The sequence below is a fragment of the Trachypithecus francoisi genome, unplaced genomic scaffold (genome assembly GCF_009764315.1).
Source record: "Trachypithecus francoisi isolate TF-2019V2 unplaced genomic scaffold, Tfra_2.0 Lachesis_group19, whole genome shotgun sequence".
Taxonomy (NCBI): Eukaryota; Metazoa; Chordata; class Mammalia; order Primates; family Cercopithecidae; genus Trachypithecus; species Trachypithecus francoisi.
In genome coordinates this window covers 26,615,355-26,628,515 of record NW_022681464.1, presented here as the reverse complement: position 1 = coordinate 26,628,515, position 13,161 = coordinate 26,615,355, and positions in this window count along the sequence as shown.

The following is a 13,161-nucleotide window of genomic DNA, read 5'->3' as shown; positions in this document are numbered from 1 at the left end:
AACATATTTCATCTGCTTAATCAATCTGTTGTTGTATTGATGCAGAAAAATTACCTATATGGGGAGATACAGCCATCTGAGGAGCCAGAAATTTTAGCACAGTTATAAGCAGGAAAAGGAGAAAGATATGAGAACAGTGTGATAAAACTTAATTTCAAGAATGTGGGAAACAGATCGTCAGTCCAAGGAAAGGGAGAGATACTTCATTGCAAAAGTATTATACAAGTAAAAACGGTATTTTATAAAGATAACCTAATAAAATATGATGTAAGAAATATGATAATTGGGAGGTGATGTCCTCTACAGTGTATTATCTATCTATCTATCTATCTATCTATCTATCTGAGACAGGATCTTGCTCTGTCACCCAGACTGGAGTGCAGTGGCACAATCACAGATCACTGCAATCTCCACCTCCCTGGCTGAAGCAATTCTCCTGCCTCAACCTCCTGAGTAGCTGGGACTACAGGCACAGGCCACCATGCCCAGCTAATTACTTTTGTATTTTTCTTAAAGAGAGGGCTTTACCATGTTGCCCAGACTGGTTTTGAACTCCTGGGCTCAAGCCATCTGCCCACCTCAGCCTCCCAAAGTGCTGGAATTACAGGTGTGAGCCACCATGCCCAGCCTGATAATTTAATGACTATCCAAGCGGTAATTTATCTACCTCTGTAATTTCCTTCTCTAAGCTGTATTTCAGTTTGGATACTTTTGTTACCTTCTCATATCATCAATTTTTTATTTTAAAATGAAATTATTATAGATCCTAGTTAGAATTTGATCATCATTGTTATTAAGTACAAAAAAATACCACATACTTTCTCTACTGACCATTTCTTCTTGCTTATTTCTTTACAGAGTGCCAAAAAGTTGAATGAGTATCACCATGAAAAAAAATTGAATGAGCATTGCCACACTTGTATTTGGATCTAGACAAGAGCCTCAATAAGTGAATAAAAGATGATATAAAGTATAAAAAGCAGGAACTCACTGGTCACTCACATTATTCTCTAATTAAAAGTTCATGCTTACCACACTCACTAAAAGTCCAGAAATTCAGCCCATATTTATGACATGCAAGCTTTTATTCCTATCTCCAAACCACACATCCACAAAGAAACGTAATATACACCATGTCCCTAAAAGCTGTTGAGTCATTTAGCATGCCTAATAATAAAAGCACAAAATAGGGAGTGTGGCCTATTACTTAATTTGAGAGGTAGGACCGAACCCCAAATACAGCTACTTAAGTATTTCCTTGTAGTTGTATTCACACACACAGACACACATGGTAAATCAAACACAACACAAAGCTGGTTAAAAGAAAGTATAAAAACCTTTGACTAAAACCTTTAGACTCTGTCTCCCCTCAAACTTTATATATTGTTTCCAGACCTCTGTATATTTATAATAAATAAATATACCTATAATATACATATATATGAAAAATGATATATGTTATATATATAGTTGTATATATTGAAGGGAATGCTCACTCAGAACTGAGGAAGCTATACTGGGTTTCTCGATCAAGCAGCAAGAGCCTGGAAGAAATGCTTGAGGTCATATTTTCCCCCTTTGTTCTCTACAATTATGCTCAATTATAGCTTTCTACTATTTTGAATTTAGACAAAAAGGGAAGGCACTTGAGGGCCAATTGCTCTTTTACATTTTAAAATGTATTGCTTTCCCCTTTTCACTTGTGAATATATCAGAATAATATAATTTTTGGTATTCAAATGGCCATTTATTTTGGTCTGTGTAGGATAGTCCAAGTCACACTTGTGGAATCAAGTATTTGAAAGCATTGTGATTTAGCACATCACTCCTCTGCTCAACACTGTTCAAGGTCCTGCTATCACCAAAGCATAAACTCAGAATCCTAACAGGCCTGCAATACCTGGGCTTCCCTCTGCCTCGTCTATAGTCTATGTCAGGGTCTGTCTCATCCTCTCTTGGCTCAAACCACATTGGTCTTTTGTCAGTATCTTAAACACTTCAAGGATATTCTGCGTATTTCTTCTGGTAAAATAGTTATCTATTTCACTCTATTCTGACCCCTTCCTTTCAGCTCCCTCTCATTCACCAAATCCTGTATTAGAGAGTCTTTTCATTAAGCAACTTTATGATGTCCTGCATTTTTCCTTGACAACACTCTATGACCTTATTCCTGTGAATATTTGTATCGTATTTGTCTCTCCCACTACATTCAAGTTCTGTAAGGGAATGGACCTCGCTTCTACTTACTACTGTCTTCCTGTCTAAAAACAGTGCTTGATACATAGTTGGTTGTTCATGGCAACATAGGGCATTGTGAGTCCAAAACAGCATTACAAGTTTGTGAGCAAGGAGGGAACAGATTGATACATCTCTTCTACTTTGCCCTGATATTACAGAAATGCATAGCATTGAAGTAATGCCATCCTGTCTGTAATTAAAAATACTTGATTTTATTTTTAATGGAAAATAAATCTTTTAGGAACTACATTTTTATTATTAGAAATCTTTTCAAAAAGCATTAATAAGAATGATCAGTACTTACCAACTTATTTTTCACATCATGGTTTGCATAGAAGATGACAAATAGTTACGTGTAGGATTAGAGTGAACGGGCAAGGCATCTTGGATGTCCTAAGGACAAAGAGATCTTGGGCACACCTAAAACCCATAAATACGGAAGATACAGAATCACTAAGTGCTGATATCTTTGTGCCTTAAATATTTATCTCCTCTTTTTCTAGTCCATTAACATCACCCACATTAAGGATTTTATCATTTCTAACCTGTAATGCTGCAATTATCTTTTTAATAATGTTCCTGCATTTTATATTTCCATAACTCATTCTTTTGTACTTCCATCAAGTAATCTTTTATAACAAATTTGATTAAGTCACTCTCTGACTCAAAATGACCCAGTTCTTTCAACTCACCTGCAGGATAAAATCTAGAACTCCTCCTCAGGCACACAGGACTATTGTGGATCTGGGGCCTGCTTTTGTCTCCAGCCTCACGACCATCACTATTGCTCTCTGTAGCACTGCAGTACTAAGAGTCCTTTAAGTTCCTTAGAACATCTCACAATCAAATTGTATCTCACCATATTTTATAAACTTTCCAGTCTCAAAACGAATACTACCTACTCTGTTATCTTCTTAGCAAACTTAGCCATCCTCCCTCCCAAGCTCTCACACTGTAGTTTGCACATACCTTTAAAAAGAAGCTATGCAATTATGTTACAATTGTTCGTTCCTTGAGCAAACATGTCTTCTTTGCACTCAAAGCGTACCTAATGCCTATACAAAGCAGTTATTTGATATTTATAGAAAACATAAATTTAGGTATTATTCTCTTTCATAAGATTTTCCCATTTTTAATTTACTTGTATTTCCTAAAAATTATATTTTTCAAAAAAGTATAAAATTGAAGAGTTTCTAATTATTCCTTGGCTTTCTTTTGTTGTTTCATTTTTACTGTATGATTAGAATGCCTTCAATTTTCAAAATATGTTACTGCTATCTCATTTGTTTGCCTCTAGATACTTCCATTTCTTTTCATTCTTCATTTAATTAAACTTTATATTGGCTTTTCTACTTTTATGCCTTAACTGTCCTGCCTCACTCTTACCACCATTTTCTGCCTCTTCAACTTCCCTTTTCTCTTTGGTCATGAGAACCACTTTACTTTCTGCCTTCTTGTATTCATTTTAACTTTATCAGAGTGATCAAAAATACTCTCAGAAAGCAAATTTATACAGCAGAGAGCTTTCCTATTTTTACTCACGGATTTTTCACTTCCCACTTTACTTTGTACTCTTGAAAAGTACACCATATTAAGGGTTCCACAAGAATTGGATTAAGTTTTGTCATACTCGGTTACTAAAAGATACTCTCTCAGTATTATATGTATTTGGTTATGTATATCCATGCTAAACAGTTTAAAGATAATAAAAGTCTACTTCATTTGACTAATAAATAAATTTGTAAATGTCTTTTTAGAAATTTGTTTAGTAAAGGACTGCCAAACAAAAATGGCAAATATTAAAAGTGACAAATCAATAGTTGAAACCAACAATTGCTTACCTCTTAAAAGCATAGAATCATCTTTTATTTTAGAAATAACCAATTACCAAAAATATCAAACATTTCATTACAATTTTTAAAGCACTTTAGATTGTCCAGATGTTTGTAATCATGTACAAAAAAGCCTCCTGATTGTCTATATTTGGTCTCACATGGCATCATTTGAAAGTAGCATCCATGGCATATAAAAATATTCCATAAGGCAATAATTTGGTGGGTGGTGACTTGAGGTTAGAAGATTCATTTGATTAGACTTCAGTACTAATGAGGCCTAGGCAATCAGTTTTGACCTACAATTGACCCCTTTGATTTAGTTAATTTTAATTAAGATTTCCAGTTAGCCTCAGCCAATTTTCTTGAAAATATATGCTTTTGGTTACAAAATGGATGGTGCCAAGTGAATGAGCAAATGAATTTGCTATCATTATTAAAATATATATATTTTGGTGTTGAAGTCTGTTTATAAATGGTAATGCTTTAATAGTAGCTAATATTTTCATGCTAGTCAACTCTTTAAAGGAAGTATTAGAGCTCTAATCGCTTACTAATAATGCATTCTATAAGTAGAAATATACCAACATATGAAATAAAAGTTTTATTTTCATTAGCACCAATGAAAAATTGGGCCAAATCACTATGTCATTATTTGGTTTAAATTAATGTTTGCTTTTTTGATTAATATTATATATTTCTGATAAACTATCACAGATATCTTTGTTACTGTTTCTACAGTTCTCTTTTTTTTGCATTTACATTAGACTATCAACAACAGAAACAGAATGAGAGCTCATTGTATAAGAACTCATTTGTTAGCCCCTAAGACACTGGCCTGTGATAACAATCATCTCATACATCTTTATAGGTTGAGCTCTGTGAATCGTGGAATGGTGATCAGCTATGGTTAGGTACAGTGCATGTCAAGGTGCTTTCTGGCCTTCAAGAAGCAATAATAATATTATTTGGTTTGTACTAGAAAACCTTGACAAAAGTAGTATTTTACCCAATGGGGGTTTAGAAATTGACTGGATACATAAGTGACCTGCTGAAAACCACACAGTGGGTTTGGTAACTTGCTGTTTAATCCAGGACACTGGTTGTTTCACTTCAAAATTTTAAGCCTCGCCATATACACTATTCGGAGTGCTCTATGAGTCGTAAATGGGTAAAGAGTACAAGGAATTACACATTTTGAGTTTAAATATCAGGTGCAATGGATATTTTTATCTCATTGAAGCAGTAACATTAGGTAATTATTCTTGAAGTCACTAGATTTTTTTTGTCTGTAGGACAAATGTGGAGAAATTTAAACTGATTTTGAGAAATATTGTGAACATTTTAATATACATAAAATACCAGTTCAGGAAGCACAGTAATGAAAATACATCTCTAATTGCAGGCTGTTTCTTAGTTGTGCATCACAAGGGAAATTAATTATATTAAAATGTTCAGCTTCCTGCTACATCAACAGTTGGAGATGAATAAGTCTACATACATTACAAATCATTTTTCAAACAAAATAACAATCACAGGGATTCTAAAAACTTTGACCATTATCAATACCAGTAATTGATCTGAGCAGGAAAATAAATCTTTTGCAATAGTTAGCTTTGAGAAATGAGAGCTGATCCCTCATTTGGAGACAATATAGCTTTGTTTTCAGGTGTTCAGAGCAACAAAGGGAGAGTTACTTTTCTTTTTCGATAATATCATTGTCACAGCTCAATTTTAGCTTCTGGTAAATATGGCTTCTTTAACTTTTAAGTAAGTTTTTATTCATTCAAAAGCCATTTATTTTTTAATATGTGCCATTATATACCTAAGAATTGGGTATACATCGATTAAAGATATAGTTTCTGCCATCAAAGAATTCATAATCTACTTGGTGAAACACACAAAGGAGTAAACATATTATAATCCTGTGTGATACATGCTATGATGCATGTGAGCACTGAGTGCTAACACAGGGCAATGTAAGAGAATCTGTCCCAGAATGGTGGGGCTAGGGTAGGGTTCTTGAAAGAGTCGATGCTTGTTCTGAATCTTGAAGTGCATTTAACAAGTCTTAAGACAGCCAGGGATGAATCATGGATAATATTTTACACTGCGCTAAAAAGTTTGGGTGGTATTCTATTCAGGAAGTATTCTTAAAGTGCAATAGCGTAATGAGATTTTATATATGTATATATACATATATCTCTCTTCGTATTTTAAAAAATTATAAATTTATAATAATTAAAACAATAAACATCCATATGTATACCACATAGTATTTTCAAAATATAAAATCTTGCAATATATGCTTTAGATTTATTTTTTGTTTTAGTAACAAAATGTTAAAGATACTTTGAAACTACCTATGTAAAACTACCAATCCTTTTTCCTTCTCTCCTCCATGGTAGCAATAATCCCGAATTTGATGCATACTTTTATTCCAATGTATATTATATTCATGTATTTATAACCAATATAGCCTCACGCATATATGATTCTTTGTGTGGGGAAATATAAAGTAGTATTTATTTTTATTCTTAAATTCTGTAAAAGTCAGTTGACTAAAGCAATAGCATTGTATCATTAGATTTATAATACACTCATATATATTGAAACATATACGATTTTATAAAGTATGTATAACATTAATGATATTTTTGTTTCTTCCTTTCTCATCCATGTGCCTTTTGTTGGTTTCTTTTGTCATACTTCCTTGACTTGTAGCTCCCCTGATACGGTAAGTAGAAGTGATGCATTCATTCACATATCCATCTCATGATACAAAGATGTCACCATGAAGAACATTACTTACTGCAGATTTTTGATCTTATATAAAATTAAGAAAAGTTTTCTTTTATTTCTAGTTTGCTAAGCACATTTTTATGAAACCATGAATTATTTCCTGCCTCTGCTGAAATGATCATGTGATATTTCTCTTTTAATTTATTGATGTGTTGATATAATCCTTCCTACTGTGGCTCCTTGCTACCAAGATGATGATAATGACGATATTTATCAGCAGGAATATACAGGGCATCTACAGAGCACTGCATGTTCCTGGCAATATGGCTCTTCCCTTGTCTCAATGCTATCCTTGGCAGAATTAAAGAGGATGCCAAGAAAACTTCAAGTGTTGCTGGCTAGTGTCTGCCACCCACATATTTCCTTCCTCATGTCCACCATCTGCCAAAGAGTTCACTTCCAAAGGGAAACTTTAGTAAAACTAATTATTCACCCTCTCTCTAGAAAGTGACCAACACGGTGAATCCTTTGATGTTTTATGTTCCAGTTTAACTCAGTCACCACGAAGTCCAAGATTTCAAGACCTGCACCCATCTCTTGAACTCTGATTCAGACAGTTTTGTGCATCTCTTCATCTGATATGCATTCTCCCTCTCACAACTTCTGTATCCTTGAACATTTCCACCATGGACCTCAAGATCTGTCATCATAAAATTTCCTAGGCTCTTCTCTGAAGGTTCTTTTCACCTTTCTCTGCATGAAGTCTGGCTGTCCTCTGAGGACACTACATACACCCTTTCGAATTCTTTCAAGTGTGGGTTTCCTTAGTCACTGATCATGGAGGTTAGGGTGGCATCCTCTTTACACCCTTTTGCTTCACCCATTCGTTAATCCATTTTGTAGTTCTGAAAATGTATTTCATCAAACTTTACCACCAATATTCCTTCTTGTTTTGGTAATATACCGATATTTAGGTCAATATCCTTAAACTTGTTGATGTTGGTATTTCTCCTAAAGACAGTACTTCTTCGTAATTCCTAGTGATGTAAACATCCATGATGACTGTTCTTCAAGCATCTTGACCCTCAGTTCCTTAACTTCTTCACCTCAAATGATTTTATCCCTCCTTCCAATTGTGGTCAGCTCTGTTAGTCCATTTTTCATTGTCATAAAGAAACACCTGAGGGCACATCATTTATAAAGAAAAGAGGTTTATTTTGGCCTACCATCCTGCAGACTGTACAAGAAACATAGTGCTTTCAGCTACTTCTGGTGAAAACTCAGGAAGCTTTTACTCATCGCAGAAGGCAAAGGGAGAGCAGATATGTCACAAGTTGAGAGAGGGAGAGAAAGAGAGGCCAGACTCTCTTAAACAACTAGCTCTGGCATAAACTAATTGAGTAAGAACTTGTTAATCACCAATGGGAGGGCAGCAAGCCATTCCAATGGGATGGAGCCATTCCAATGACCCAAACATCTCCCACCAGGCCCCACCTCCAACAGTGCGGATTACATTTAAACACGAGATTTGGAGGGGACAAATACACAAACTATATTACCACCCATGCGTGAGTTATACTGTAGTTTTTGTGATTACTAGGAGCTATATGAATACCTAATAAAACTTTACTCTCACAGAACACTGTCTCTTACTTGTATACCTCAAACCCTTACCCTTAATATAACGATGCTTTGGCCCCATTGTGATTCCTATTCCAACCCAGCTACATTTAATTTCTGTCATCCTCATCACGGCATCAGTTATCTCCTTACCCAGATTACATTTAATGATCTAAAACTATAACTGCTATTTTAAATATACTATCAACTCCTTTGTACCTTTTCACTTCCACTGGAACCTACTGAAAAAAGGAACCCTAAACTCTACTAAAATCCAACTATTAATCATACCACATTTCATTCCTAGTAGGGGTACCACTAGTCTAAAGAAAATCCTTATAATTATGTGCTTTTTAAATATTATTACTATACATATAGATATTCCTTTACAATACACTGTTGAATCTTGAAATTTGGGGAAGCTGTTATAAGTTTGTTCTCTGTGAATTAGTCTCTGAGGCAGATATTTGCATAGAGTTGGTTTATTGGGGAATGATTTTGGAAACCACATCTGTAAAGAAGTGATGGAAACAGAATTAGGGATGGGGAGAAGTAGAACTGCAATGCAGATGCAATAGAGGACTCAGCTAATACCACAGGGTACTCTGTAGCTAGGTAAACCCTTCAGAAACTTCATGCATTTAGGCAGGGCTTCTCAGTGAAGTTCCTTTATCTCCCGCATGTCAACAAGACATTGGATAGGAGCTATAACCTTGACTGAGGCAGTCCTTTGTCCAAGAGCAATTTCTAGGAAAACACTTACTGGAGTTTAAAATATTTATTTACTTATTTTTAGAGAAAAAGTCTGGCTCTGTTGCACAGGCTGGAGCTCAGTGGCACAATCATAGATCACTGCAACCTCTAACTCTTAGATTCAGTGATCCTCCTGCCTCAGTCTCCTGAGTAACTAGGACTACAGGTGTAAGCCATTGCACCCAGCCTGTAAAGGAACTTAGCTAGCTGTGATCCGTCAAAAAATAACACTTGCAGCTAGGTGTCTAGGCACTTTGGTCCTAAGGGGTGAGAATTATGTCATACAGCACATTAACCAGTAATAATCCACAACTTTATGACTTTGATCCACTTAATAATTCTATTCTGACAACATTTTCTACTGAATCACTGTTGTTATCTTCAGGTAAATTTTTATGAGAAAATTAATGGGATAAATACAGCCTCCCTTGCACTGACCCCCACACACATATACACACATGCACCACAACTGGAGCAGAACTGATTATTATCTTTCTCTTCCAGTACTGTGGTATCACAAAATGACATTTGGTCTTTGTGCCACAATTCCAGGTACAATGCTTCTAAAACTTTTGGACTTCCCTGAGTGATAAGGATGATAGAAGAACCTTTGTCTTAATGAGGTCACTTTTGGCAGGCTTCAGGAGGGGAGCTTTGTTGCCCGAAAGACCAAGCCTTGATTAGAAGCTTAGAACTTTTGGTCCCACCCTCCAATCCCTGAGGAGGGGCAAGGAGCTGCTGACTGAGATAATCCCTAATGGCCAAGAATGTAATTAATCATATTATACAATGAAACCTCCATAAAAACTCCTATATTACAGGGATCTGAGAGCTTCCCAGTTGTTGAACACATCCGCATGCCTGGAGAGTGGTACACCACAAGTCTGTAGGTGCAGATGCTCCGCACTCAGGATCCTTCACCCTAGGTATCATTTCATCTGGCCATTATTCTGTGCCCTTTATAATAAACTGGTAAACGTAACCAAAGTGACTTCCTGAGTGCTGTGAGCCATTCTTGCATATTATCAAGCCTGAGAAAGGGGTCATGGGAAGCCCTGACTTATAGCCAGTTGATTAGAAGTAAGGATGAATGACCTAGGACTGGTGCCCGGGGTCCAAAGTGAGGTCAGTCTTGTGGGACTGAGTCCTGTAATGTGTGAGATCTGACATTAAATTCAGGGAGAATTATCACAATTGAATTAAATTGCTGGACACTTGTTTGGTGGCAGAGAGCTGGAGAAGTAATGTTGGAAAAGACTCTACGTATTTGGTATCAGGAGGAAGAAAAACCTTTCAAATCCCTGCTAGATTTTTCCCACCCTTGGCCAGCACTTTTCTGTGACTAGGTGACTTACCTGTTCCAGCAATCCAGACCTGTATCCCTGAGAGATTTGAGCCCGGGGCCACTATGACCTTCTCCTGTCATAGTTGCTGTACTTTTCCATTTACTTTCAAAATTAGGTGGGTCTTACCCATAAAGGCTTAGTAGATCACTTAATAATCACTGACAGGAGTTGGAGACCAGCCTGGTCAACATGATGAAACCTTGTCTCTACTAAAATACAAAAATCAGCCTGGCGTAGGAGCATGCACCTGTAGTCCCAGCTACTCAGGAGGCTGAGACAGGAGAATTGCTTGAGCCTGGGAAGCAGGAGTTGCAGTGAGCCAAGATCATGCTTGCACTCCAGGCTGGGTGACAGAGCTAGACTCTGTCAAAAACAAACAAACAAACAAAAACAACAACAACAACAACAACAACACACAAAAAAACAGGAAAACAGGAATCATTGGCATAGGTACACACTATCAAATAGAGAATAACTTCCCATTTTTTTCACATATCGGTTCTAAGTAGGCTGTACCTTAAAAATATCATTCCAACACTTCATCAAGACAGAATGTGACTAGTCTACTTGGTCCTATGGTCATGTATACCTCTTTCATTGTGATGCGAGTTCCTTGTTCCAATGCAGTATTATGTGAAAGCCTGGATCTGTGGGTTAAACATTTTGCAGGCCCTTGAATAGAAGTGTTGCCTGAGCCTCCCCGAGCAGGGAAGGCAAAACCATAAGCATGATATTCATATAGTTGAGTCAAGAGAAATTACTGCCTCTTCAAGGATGAATGGAGTCTAAAGTGATTAGAATATCATCAAGTGGTTGGTGGATATTTTTGAGAGATGGATCTATATACAGAGCGCAATTTTAATCCCCTTTGCTAGCAGTTTGGGAATTTAACAGCAGCAATTTAGGTCATGCATAACCTGCATCCTTGCCATATGACTACACCATTCATGGCCCTGTTATATTAGCACTGGGGGGATGGAGGAGCAGTGATGGAGATGGCTGATATCAACTGGAACAGAATAATTCTCAGTGCCATTTTAAAGCTTTAATTAGTAGTTTAGTGCCTTAATTGATTGCTTATTGTCTTTTTCACAATAGATAGTCTGGTTTTCCTTAACATTCCTTACAAAAATTTTCATATTTCATAATCATTACCATCTCTCCATCTACATGCTTCTTCTGAACTCCCTGTTCCCAGCTTTCCAAACTTTCTTCTTCCTTACTTGTGACTAGCCAGTCAGATTATTTCCTATTACCATGAGCTTTACAGCTGCTTCTTGTCTTTATACACAAAGTAGATTAGTCTTCTATTTGAAACTGCCCACTGGAAGAATTTCTTTTTCTGATATTTTGAAGACTGCCCATGGAGATAATATATCCATAAGCAGGTCAGGTGTGGTGGTTCATGCCTGTAATCCCAGCAATTTGGGGGGCCGAGGCAGATAGAACATTGGAGGTCAGGAGTTCAAGACCAGTCTGACCAACATCCTGAAACCCCATCTCTACTAAAAACACAAAATTAGCTGGACGTGAAGGCGCATGCCTGTAATCCCAGCTACTTGGGAGGCTGAGGCAGGAGAATTGCTTGAAACTGGGAGGCAGAGGTTGTAGTGAGCAAAGATCATGCCATTGCACTCCAGCCTGAGCAACAACAGTGAAACTCCATCTCAAAAAAAATAGATGATAGATAGATAGATAGATAGATAGATAGATAGATAGATAGTCATAGTCAATACCTGGCTTGCACTTATATACCAGGTGAATTATCCATAAATTAAGGTTGACATTTCAATATCTGACATCTGACCATAAAGGAACTCCCATATGGTCATAGGCTGATGTGAGGACGAGGCACCAGTGCAGATATGCTAGATATCATGGGAGTTTGGACTGGCTGCTCTTGTGGCTTAATTGTGCCCTTGGCCCTGATTATGCCAAATTAGTAATATTCCACACCCATCTTACAGTGGTTTAGTCCTGGCCTGCCTGATTTATGACACAGTAGGTTCTGGCCTCATTGCCATTTAGTGTCCCCAGACAGGCACACCTTCTCTTTCAGGGTCTGATAGCATAGCATCTAATTATTTGCTGCAGATGACATGGACTTGCTCCCCATTACTAGGGACCAACTTTGGATTTATCCTACAGGAGCTGGCCACAGATTCCAGAGTATTTTTTTTCTACCATCAATAGATCTAATATCATAGGGTCAGCCAGATTGTATGGCCAATATGACAGGGTTGTTTGCTCAAGAGCCTAGATCCACTGGACTCCACTCAAGGCTTGCAAACTTCCATGTCTTCAGGGAAATAATTCCCAAGCTGGAATATGCTGTTTCCTGTAACCAACTAGACTTACTCAATTTTATGTTTTCCTTTTGGTGGGTGCAGGTATAAACTGCAATCATTTGTTCTTTACTTTTGGGGAGTCTTCCCATACCTCTGGACCTGTAAAAACTTTGTTAAGGCAGTTGGCTCTTAAACATGAGTGGAATTTATTTTCCAATTTTGAGAGTTCATTGGTATCTTGCTAAGGCTTCCAATGTACTTATCACCGTTTTCTCATGTGGCCTAATTAACATGGTGTTGTTAACATGGTGTCATAAAAGGGGCTAATGTGATATTCTGCAG